The following is a 12,083-nucleotide window of genomic DNA, read 5'->3' as shown; positions in this document are numbered from 1 at the left end:
ACCCGCCTGAGCAATCGAATTTATTCTATCCTTTCAGTTTTATGTGTCTTAAGGGACACACCGCGCGCCATCTATTGAGATGATTTAACAACCATCTCAACCAATATGAAGCACTTTTCAGTGAATACAATATTGTAACGATGGAACACGACCTTTTCTTGAATTTATATTTTTTGGTTTTTAAGGCATTCAAATGCTTTATAAATATAAATTTATAAAGAATAGAAAAAATTCGATCACGAGGCGGGACTTGAACCCGCATCCTTCGCGCCATTCCGGGGCGGATGCCTAACCAACTCAGCCACTCGTGACCCGCCTGAGCAATCGAATTTATTCTATCCTTTCAGTTTTATGTGTCTTAAGGGACACACCGCGCGCCATCTATTGAGATGATTTAACAACCATCTCAACCAATATGAAGCACTTTTCAGTGAATACAATATTGTAACGATGGAACACGACCTTTTCTTGAATTTATATTTTTTGGTTTTTAAGGCATTCAAATGCTTTATAAATATAAATTTATAAAGAATAGAAAAAATTCGATCACGAGGCGGGACTTGAACCCGCATCCTTCGCGCCATTCCGGGGCGGATGCCTAACCAACTCAGCCACTCGTGACCCGCCTGAGCAATCGAATTTATTCTATCCTTTCAGTTTTATGTGTCTTAAGGGACACACCGCGCGCCATCTATTGAGATGATTTAACAACCATCTCAACCAATATGAAGCACTTTTCAGTGAATACAATATTGTAACGATGGAACACGACCTTTTCTTGAATTTATATTTTTTGGTTTTTAAGGCATTCAAATGCTTTATAAATATAAATTTATAAAGAATAGAAAAAATTCGATCACGAGGCGGGACTTGAACCCGCATCCTTCGCGCCATTCCGGGGCGGATGCCTAACCAACTCAGCCACTCGTGACCCGCCTGAGCAATCGAATTTATTCTATCCTTTCAGTTTTATGAAAAGTGCTTCATATTGGTTGAGATGGTTGTTAAATCATCTCAATAGATGGCGCGCGGTGTGTCCCTTAAGACACATAAAACTGAAAGGATAGAATAAATTCGATTGCTCAGGCGGGTCACGAGTGGCTGAGTTGGTTAGGCATCCGCCCCGGAATGGCGCGAAGGATGCGGGTTCAAGTCCCGCCTCGTGATCGAATTTTTTCTATTCTTTATAAATTTATATTTATAAAGCATTTGAATGCCTTAAAAACCAAAAAATATAAATTCAAGAAAAGGTCGTGTTCCATCGTTACAATATTGTATTCACTGAAAAGTGCTTCATATTGGTTGAGATGGTTGTTAAATCATCTCAATAGATGGCGCGCGGTGTGTCCCTTAAGACACATAAAACTGAAAGGATAGAATAAATTCGATTGCTCAGGCGGGTCACGAGTGGCTGAGTTGGTTAGGCATCCGCCCCGGAATGGCGCGAAGGATGCGGGTTCAAGTCCCGCCTCGTGATCGAATTTTTTCTATTCTTTATAAATTTATATTTATAAAGCATTTGAATGCCTTAAAAACCAAAAAATATAAATTCAAGAAAAGGTCGTGTTCCATCGTTACAATATTGTATTCACTGAAAAGTGCTTCATATTGGTTGAGATGGTTGTTAAATCATCTCAATAGATGGCGCGCGGTGTGTCCCTTAAGACACATAAAACTGAAAGGATAGAATAAATTCGATTGCTCAGGCGGGTCACGAGTGGCTGAGTTGGTTAGGCATCCGCCCCGGAATGGCGCGAAGGATGCGGGTTCAAGTCCCGCCTCGTGATCGAATTTTTTCTATTCTTTATAAATTTAGAATTATTCCTTTTGAAATGATCTAAAAAATGTCCGTGACAGTATATGTCTATCTTTTAAGATTAACTCACTAGAACCGTTTTTATGGTAATCAAATTTAGTCGAAATTAATGCATTATTTGTTAAGAGTTGTATCAAAGTAATAATATTAATCTTTATCCAAATAAATGTGTTGTTGATTAAGACTATTAAATTGTGAACAAAATTGTCTTTGACATCACTTAATTTCAATGAACATCTTAGAAGATATTACGATTTTAAAATAAGACCCGAATCACCCGCGCCGCATGATGTGCAAACTTTGCTTGCGAGCAACGCGGCGGAGAGGGGGGTGTAAATCTAACTTCTATGAGGTACTATGCCGCGGTCGGCTCCCTTCTGAACGGTTCACAGTATTTTTTTGACCCTTCTTTTGCGACAGCCTAATTTTATTCAATGATCGAATGGATAAATACATAACAAACGCAAGAGTAAAACTCCCATGAAGCTCACTACCATAGTTTTCGAAAAAATGCAATCTGAATAAAAAGTACCGGTTTTTTATATAATTCAATTTTTATTTTAAGCTATTGCATAGCTTCTATCGCGGGCCTTGAGCGCGGGGACCGAATCGAGGAATTCCGTAACGAAAAAACCTCACGCTCCCCACTCCGACGGGCGGAGGCACAGAACTATATAGTTCTGTGGGCAGAGGTGTTGCTTGAAGGCATAGCATGCAATAGCTTTACCGCGGCAGTCCCCGAGTGCCACACGTCGTTTTTAAGCTATTGCATAGCTTCTATCGCGGGCCTTGAGAGCGGGGACCGAATCGAGAAATTCCGTAACGAAAAAACCTCACGCTCCCCACTCCAACGGGCGGAGGTGTGGCTTGAAGGCATAGCATGCAATAGCTTTACCGCGGCAGTCCCCGAGTGACACACGTCGTTTTTTTTATTAATTTTTCTATCATTTTTTAACACTTTTTTTGCACTGCGAGCGTCAAGGCTTGCCATAGGGCCAATTTTCGAACCACAGAACTATATCTGTGTTTCGAACCATTCGGGGAAGAGCTGTGACTTCGCAATTTCGAGATAATCGCATAAATAACAAAATTTCATTTTTTTTGTGTCTGAACTCTTAAGAAAAAGCGGATTATTTTTACTTTAAAACATAGTTATATGTATGGACTACTTCCACAAAAAAAAAAGTGTGTGTACTTATGTACACGCGATAGAAGTTATACTTCTTTGGCGTATGGAAAAAAAATACTAGAATATACAACTTGAACATAGTTATCAATCTTCATACCACCTAGAACTAACTTCATGCTGTTAAATTTATCTACGCGGACGAAGTCGCGGGCACAGCTAGTATAGAATATATCTACATCTACACTAATTTGTTTGTTTGATTGTAATGAATAGGCTCAAAAACTACTGGACCGATTTTGATGAAATTTGGCACAGACAATCTTTAGACCCTGAGAAAGAACATAAGCTACTTTTTATTGCGAAACATGTACCACGGGCGAAGCCGGGGCGGACCGCTAGTTCGTTTATAAATTAAATTATATTACTCATGAAACATTTTACCAAATAGCATAAATAAAACATAATTAAGTACACCGTTAGTTTACACTTACACAATTTAATTATTTTATATTATCTCTGAATGATGGAGCTAACTATTGAAAATATTTAAATTCTTGTACCTATTTTGCTTGTAGTGTTTTTACTTGCGAAATGGCCTTACCAATTTTTATGATTTTTTTGTAGGTTCGGAAGATACCCAGCAAACTATTTTGACTAAGTGATTAGGATGTTATGGCAGAACAATGTTTATTTCTAGTATTATTTATTTATTTATAACACTTTATTGCACAAAATTAATTATGAGAAATATACCATTAACACAAAAGAAATGCATAGTTTGTACAAGAGGCGGCCTTATTGCTAAGCGGCACCCTTTTTTTTTCTTTTTGATGTTTATTAGTGTTTATTAGTATTGTGTGTAGGTAGTATTAGGTAGTATTGTACAAAATACAAATTTATCTGGCACTTGTGAAAAAACTTTTAAAAATACGTGAAAGCCAACGTAAATTTCCTGCGAGGAAACTTTTTTGTTTCTGAACCAAGACAAACGCTACATTTAACTGAAAATTTACCAAGTCCATAAAAGTTTAATCACAAAAGTGTTTTTGAAAGAAGCACATTAAAAGCTGAGTTTTTTCCTACCATACTAACCTACCTAACTACTACAAATAATTTTTTACCTGAAAACAACTTCGAACACTAAATTTGAAACTTGTAGCCCGTTATTAGATATTAAAAAGAGGAATGGTTTGTAATTATGCATGTATGTATTGCTTTCACGCATAAACTACTGGAACGATTTTGATGAAATTTGGCACAGACAATCTTTAGACCCTGAGAAAGAACATAGGCTACCTTTTATTGCGAAATATGTACCACGGTCGAAGCCGGGGCGGACCGCTAGGTAGTATATAATAATATTACGAATGCGTTTTCTAAAGTTCCATTAAAACGAAATTTAACGACATGCATATAATTATTTTGTTCTGTTTATTAAGCGCTAGAAATTAAAAATTAAATAATAAATATAGTTTAAAAAAAACTAAACAGTTACTTATACCATATTAAGAGCTACCTACTTTCCCTTCAGGTCTACAAAATTCCATAACAGCAGTCAAAATATGACAATCCATACTATAATATTATAAATGCGAAAGTAACTCTGTCTGTCTGTCTGTTACTCAATCACGCCTAAACTACTGAACCAATTTTCATGAAATTTGGTATGGAGATATTTTGATACCCGAGAAAGGACATAGGCTACTTTTTATCCCGGGAAAATGACGCAATCCCGGAAATCCCACGGGAACGGGAACTATGCGGGTTTTTTTTTGACTGCGCGGGCGAATCCGCGGGCGGAAACCTAGTACCTACATATTTGGTAGGAAAGATTATGCTGAGCGTAAAACCGAGCAAATTTTAATGTAAAGTTTGAGCAAGTCACGTCCTATAGGTAGATCCTGTCTAAGATACCTCGAAAATAAGACTCTATATTCAGGCGGTGCTGCCTGAAATTCTGCATTAGGCAAATATATTTGTCTTTTGTATGTTTGTCATGCAAATTTGCAATATGCAGTGCAGTTCGCTTCGCAATCTGGCAGAGTGCCTGAATATTATTTATTTAACTATTAAGGAAAGGTCAAATAATTTGTTATTAGATTTCCTGTAGGTATTTCACTTTAGCGAAGGCTTTCATGTTATGTAATATAATTTTAGAGAAATGGTTTCACAATGTTTTCTCGTTGAGTTGTTTCAAGCGCTCTATAAAAATTGAATTCCTTTGGCGTGGAAAGCTGAAACGTTGTTGGGTCATTGTCAAATTTTGCGCAGGTTAACTTGTCCCTCAAAACTTTTTTACTTCTATACCATTAAAAAATTAACTGTCACTAAAAACTTACAGCAAATACAAACTTAATCGCATTAATAAACAGATATTAATAAAATAAAGACTTAGTTTTCATTTTTTATTTTATTTTTTAAAGTAACATGGTGGTTTTTTCTGGTAACAGAAGGGTTTTCCATACAAATTTGACCTGTCCCAAGTAGCACTTCGTTACAGAAAATATAAAATAACTACAATTTCCAATATACCAACCCACATCAATTAAAATATTACTATAAACAGAATATTGCGAATATTTCTAAAAGTACATTTTCAACCCGATCAGTGCTAAGATTTATTTTATAAAAAATATTTTAACTTTGTCCCACGTAGTGTTTGGAATCGTGTGCACTACTATGTTACTAAATAAATCATTACTCAAAATAGAGGTGGCGCTGTTTTCGACTTTCTATTAGCTTGAGCGAGGTTTCTGCAGCCATTGTGGTCGTTCGTTAGGTCTGGGGGTGGGGTACATTGAATCTCAGTCGACCGCGTGGCGCTGAACGTGCCGCGTGTTTTTATTCCGCATCAACATTGTTACCTACCTATTAAAGTAAGTAAAACCGTTTTTTTCTATTAACTTACGTTCACTTTGTTGTTTAAGGGGTAATTATGCTCAATTTGAAATAAAAAAATAACTAAATGCATTATTCTATGATTTATGTCTTTTAGAATGTAAAATTTACAACTCTGTTATCATCATTCTGTTACTTAGCTCATGGTAACAGAGTTGAGTAAGCATGTATTCTGTAACTTTTGTTTGAAATTTTATATTTGTAATAATTTTTTTTCTTAAGAATCGGTTTCCCAAAGTAATTTTGAGTTGTTATATGTAAATAAATCATATTTAATTAAATGTAACTTTGAAGATATTGTTACAGGTTATTCTGCCGTTATTAACGCCCTTAAAATGCCTCTCACGCCAGCTGAGAAGCAAGCAAGTTAACAGAAACAGATCGAAGTTATTTACAGGTTATATAAAATTTAAGTAACAATTAGAAACAGTTAACAAGAGATAGGAGACGTATAAAAAACAATGCAACAGAGAAAAACGAAAGAAGTCTAAAAATAAGGACGGCAATCCAGAAAATCCAGTAAATGCTATTAAAAATGGCCATGAAAAAGTTAAGAATCTGAAGGAAAAGTATACTATTGATAAAATATTCGACAAGAAGGCCGTTAAAATGTCTAGACAGGAAATACAAATTATACAAGAGTGTCTTGCTGTGGATCAAAGTTTCATATGAAAAAAATCAGCCCACATGTAAGAAAAATGTTTTTAGAACCAAAATCAATCTTTTCGAACGTGACGACATATCAAAAGTATGCAATTTATTCACTTATAGTACAAAAAGAACAACTAAGTTACTGTGTTACAACTCTGTTACTTTCGTGTCCCGAAGATTAAAGAACTTAGTTACGAAATTTAGGAAAAGCTATTCAATATAATACTGCTAAATTACAATAGGTTAATTTGTCAGTTAATGAAGCGGTTATATGTTGTAATTAGCTGTTAATTTACAGATATTTCATGGAGTAGTGTAGAATTTAAGGTTTGTTATTATTCATAAAGTAACAGAGTTGACTAAAATTGTAAATAAATTACTGTTAAACTTAAAAAAAGCTTGTGCTTCTAATGGTGATTATAAGATATAAGACTGTAATTAATATAAAAGCCAAAATATGTTCGACTGGCTTATTTAATTTAATGATAAAAGGTAAAGTGTAATAATAACAGAGTTGTATTTTTTCTCCACCCTGACGCACTAAATCTGAAATAAATCTTAAATTATTAGCTAAACATCTCGGCCAACTTGAATTACAGATACTTCAGTTATTTTAACAGGCACGGGCATAAAGAAAAGTTCAATTTTAAAATATTTTCTTTTTCACATTTTTGAAATCTGCAGTTACGTTTACCTGCGCAAAATTTGACAATGACCCTGTTATGTTTCGGATACCTTTCTTTAAAAGGCCAAGTTAGGAGTGACTAGTCCGTCCATTTTTCACACCTACAAATAATATTTTTATTTATTGTTTTTGTTGGTATAATAAATGTTTGATTTTGTTTTATGATATTATGAAGTATTTGAAGTAGGTACCAAAATAAATAAAATATTATATCGAACTATACCTACACGATAAATATTAAGGTGCCTATATCAATTACCTATAAAATAACAATTAAAAAGTTAAACAAGTGTGGACTTCATAATTACAGATTTGTTTCAAGTCAACAAGATTTTGTAATTGAGTATCTAACAAATTATAAATTGAGAAACTCGTTTGAAATCGATTTCATTTAAATTACGAATAGATGGAATAGTTTTGATGACGCAAATCCCACTCGAGTTTAGCAGGATTTTCAGAACCAATTAAAATTGCTATATTAAATAGTTAAGTACTAATATAAGTTTAAGGACTACCCAAATTGCTGGTATGTGGAAAATAGTTGAAAAGATAACATAACGAAGTATGGCAACAATGTGATAAAGTTTCCTTTATCACATTGTAGACTTAATGACTGACGAAATATATCAACGACCTTCCTAAACTACTTTGATGATGATGATGACAATGAGAAACTTGAAAAGCAAAGAGACTAAAGAGGAAGGACGTATGCATACCTTCGTAAGCTTCACTACATCACTACAATCTATATATATTTAACTCAAAGGTGACTGATATAGTGATCTATCAACGCACAGCCCAAACCACTGGACGTACCGGGCTGAAATTTGGCATGCAGGTAGATGTTAGGACGTAGGCATCCGCTAAGAAGGGATTTCCCGAAATTCTTGCGGGAACGGGGAAAAAATTTTTTAAATAGAAAGAGTGATTCAAGAGGAAGGTTTTAGTATTAAATTTATTAAGTTTTAGTTTTAGGGCGCAACCGCGTACGTTAAACTAGCTCTAGTAAACAATATAAAAACAATATTATTTAACTATTTGTTTAGTGTAGTTTTCACATGGACGAAAGGGCATACGCACGCCCACAGAGTACATTATTATAACTGAGCGCACGCCTGTCTGTTTGTAGGGAGAGTGGTAAATTTCCCTACAAACAGGAACAATAATGAATTATATCAAAACCTTTTATTCTATACTCTTATCGAAGTGAAAAAAAAAACATACAGTTCTGTTATATGATAAAACCACAGGTGTGGATAAAACAGATTGATTTCCATATTATGAGTTTATAAGCACAAAAACCATGGTCCGTGTTATAAAGTGTCGTAAATTTTTCATCGCAACAAATTTATGTCACATTTCGACGTTAAAACAATCAGATTTAATATAAAAAGTTACGCATCCATGAAATTAAAATCTATAGGTAAGGCCAATAAAAGTCGGTGAATGTTATTTTTATGTACATAATATAAGCACATAAAACCTTCTTGCGATGGCAAATACCAATAATACCTAGCCACACCCTACCCACTTCAGATAAAGTTAAGGTTCTATAAAGAGAAATCATTATTACTACATTTCTACATTGGTTCATAAAATAATATACCTACCTAGAAATTTTTGTAACTTTTACTTACTTGTAAAGCCATGTACAATAGTGGACTTTTTGTCTAATAAACACAGTCTAATACATAATACAAGAAGTAATGTTTTCTTTAATCAAATGTTTTTATTTGTAGAAATTAATTTTCTCCGCATCTCGAAGCTTTCTGGGCGTAATAATGACTTCAAAAAGTTTTCCGCTGCGTTTGATTTGCATACAATGTGGTTTGTTAAACATTAATTTGTATAAAATATCGGAATATTATAATAATGTTAAGAAATCAAAATATTTTACTCTTTTAGTGTAGGTAAGTAAGCGTGACACAATCAATCATAATTATTATCACACCAGCGGTCCGCCCCGGCTTCGCCCGTGGTACATATTCACGTTTTCTCTACATAAGAACCATCCTCGAACTTCAAGAAATATTATAAAAAAAGAATTAACGAAATCGGTTAAGCCGTTCTCAAGTTATGCGCTTACCAACACATTTTGGGATTCATTGTTATAAATTATAAGGTTATACTCAGACAAATAAAATACTGAAATTATTTTAGTCCTATCATACTTTTACAAGATCTTATTAAAACAATTTATAAGATAGCTCGCCTCGAGAAAATAGAGGTTGATGTTTTCTTTCGCCTACTGAATATGATTAGCTAATTCAACTGATGTATAATTTGCCTAGATCGTGGGTTCAAATTGCGTGCTAAGAGTATGTGTTATATAGGTGGGTAAAAATTGGTACCCGTACATATTTGTATCTATGGAATGGGTGTAAGATTTTGTTCTTCTTATAGATTAATAATAATAAAGCGCAGGCTCTGTTCACATGAAATACTGTTTTGTTATGATTTAAGTACGTAAGTACTCCTGTTATTAAATACAAATAAGTAACAAAGATATTATGCCTGCTAAAATATATTAGAATTGGGTAAATGAATTCAAAATACTTACGGTTATTTTGAATTACCTTCACCTTCAGGCTTTTTCGCAATTACGTTCAGGCGCCCTGTGTTTTTAAATAATTAATAATTTCCATAAAGATATAAGTACGTTAGTATGGTTAAATTACAGTATTTCCACAGTATTACAATATTATTTAGTATTTCTATGTATTTCAATTTTCAACCTAGCGTAGGTATGATTTTATTTTTTGGATTCAACGGGAAACACTATTGTACCTACGTGAATAAATGAATAGTGTATCGAAAAATATAGATCGTTTTTCTATGATTTGTATAGCGGAAAATTAAAAACATTTAATTCCTCAGAGTCATTCAACAGAATAAAGTTAATGCCTTGAAAAGTTACTTCATTGGTTTACAGTTTGGCTCTGAGTTAGGTCTGAAAGTTAAATAACAATCTTCGGTTTCCCTGAAATTGTTTGAAAGCAAACACTCGCAGACATTGAATATAATATTTTATAGAGGAATGGTAGGTACTAAATTGCACCTACGATGGCTACCTACCTACCTACTAATTATAGCCAGAGTAAAATGAGGTACCAAGTCTATTTAGATTTTAGGTACATAGACATTACCTATTTATGTTTAGTGTTTACTAACTCAGGCCCTGGAATCACAGACACAAAACACAATAGAAAATCTATTGTGTCGTGGACCGATCGGGCCGCTCGGGGCTCAATGGGTTAATTTTTTTATTGAATTTTATTTCCTCTTATATTGAGCATATATAGACTCCATAAAAATAAAATTTGATTCAATAACAAGTCTGTGTTGAGTCTACTTAGTAGACCGTACGTAGGTACTTACATAAAAATCGGAGTATCTTTTTCTTCCGTTTAGTTCCGTTAAAGTTGTTTTTACTCACTTTTTACTTTATAAAGCGATTGAGTTGTGTTGTCGTCCAAATGTACCGATTTAAATCAAAGAAATAAGTTCTATGCCTATGTTAACAAAGACGTCAGCGTGAAGTGTTAATTATGTACGGATATAAAAATCGAATTGGTATGAAATCGATCAATAGAAGAGTATCAAATACTTCCTAATGTGATTCTGCGTTAACCTTAATTAGTTTCTATCGCGCACGAAATAAAGGCTATAATTCTTTGTAGCATTAGTTGTAAAACAAGTTGGTCATGACTTTGAGTGGGGGACCGGGGAAGGCTCTCGCGCAGCCAGTGTGACGCTGTCGTTCGTTGGATATAATCGGTTTTAACGATTTAAATAAGAAATCGATACAGATCCGTAGTGAAAGTGCTCGATTTTTAAATGTATGTTTATTGTATAGTTTTCTTACATTCAAGTGCTTGCAAATGTGAACAGTGGATCGTTTGGTTACAATTTTTGAGAGCGTGTGTACAATTAATGTAGATCTGCCAGCTCTACAAGTGATTTCAGTTTTTATTGATTGGAGGTAAAGGTGATAATTCTTTGCAGGTAATTAGGTACACATTACAGTTAATGATGACTAATTTATTATTTCTCAATTCGATGAGGAAGCTTCAAGTTTGAAGGGAAATTAACTTTCCATTGCGCTTTAAAGTCTGGTGGCTTTCACTATCGTGCAATTAGATCTTTCTGTCGTACCTATTTCACAAAATTAACCTTACCTATTGGCAGCACAATAAGCAGCTTAATACGTACAAAGATATAAAAAAATAATGTAAATCACGACAACGCCGAAATAAAACAAAAAAACCAGTGATGCATACTGAAAAATTATTATAATCAAACGAAGAATCGCAATTATTTATTTATGTATTTCAAAGGAACCAGAAATCAACGTGAAATCAAAGTAGTGAAATAAGTAAAAGATTTCAAAGTTTCACAAAGGTAAGTAAAGTACGAACTACGAATAAAAGCCGTTCGCTACTGCTGAGTGCTGACTGCAGCTGACGTCGTTTTTGGCAGTCGGCAGATTTACTAGTTATGGAGGGGATAGAAATTGCGAATCACTGATAGGCTTCCGATAAAATATATTCTGGATATTATGTATGCCATATTTTTATAGTAAATTATTAGGTTTATAAATTACAAAATATTATCTCAGAAATTCAAAACAATACGTCTTTAAAACTGGTTTAGGAAATTATCATAATGTTATGCGGAAAGTGGAAACAGGATCCACATGACGGAGTTCTTTAATTAATTTTATTATTAGGCTTCAGATACACGCATGTACCTATATAATGTTTATTTACTCTTTCATTCATAAAATGGACACTAAACTGAACTAGGTATGTACACTATTTGTGTAGGTAGGTAAGTAAGTGGCCTAAGTGCGTGCCTACACTAAGCCTACAACTACGTAGGTAGGTACCTAAGCACCAATTTTC

General features: G+C 34.1%; 1 protein-coding gene across 3 annotated transcripts in view; it reads left to right on the top strand.

Moving 5' to 3' along the window:
- The first annotated feature begins 10,937 nt into the window (after window positions 1-10,937).
- Window positions 10,938-12,083, top strand: part of LOC123693067 (tyrosine kinase receptor Cad96Ca) — a 67,593-nt gene continuing 66,447 nt past the window's right edge. For 2 of the 3 annotated variants that reach the window (XM_045638015.1, XM_045638012.1), the window contains exon 1: window positions 10,938-11,184. The gene's annotated coding sequence lies outside the window, so the exon portion shown is untranslated. The remainder of the gene's footprint in view (window positions 11,185-12,083) is intronic. The other variant, XM_045638013.1, reaches the window with a different exon arrangement.

The sequence above is a fragment of the Colias croceus genome, chromosome 7, assembly GCF_905220415.1.
Source record: "Colias croceus chromosome 7, ilColCroc2.1".
Classification (NCBI taxonomy): domain Eukaryota; kingdom Metazoa; phylum Arthropoda; class Insecta; order Lepidoptera; family Pieridae; genus Colias; species Colias croceus.
The sequence above is the reverse complement of the archived record's forward strand: the minus strand, read 5'-3'. Positions and strand labels throughout refer to the sequence as shown.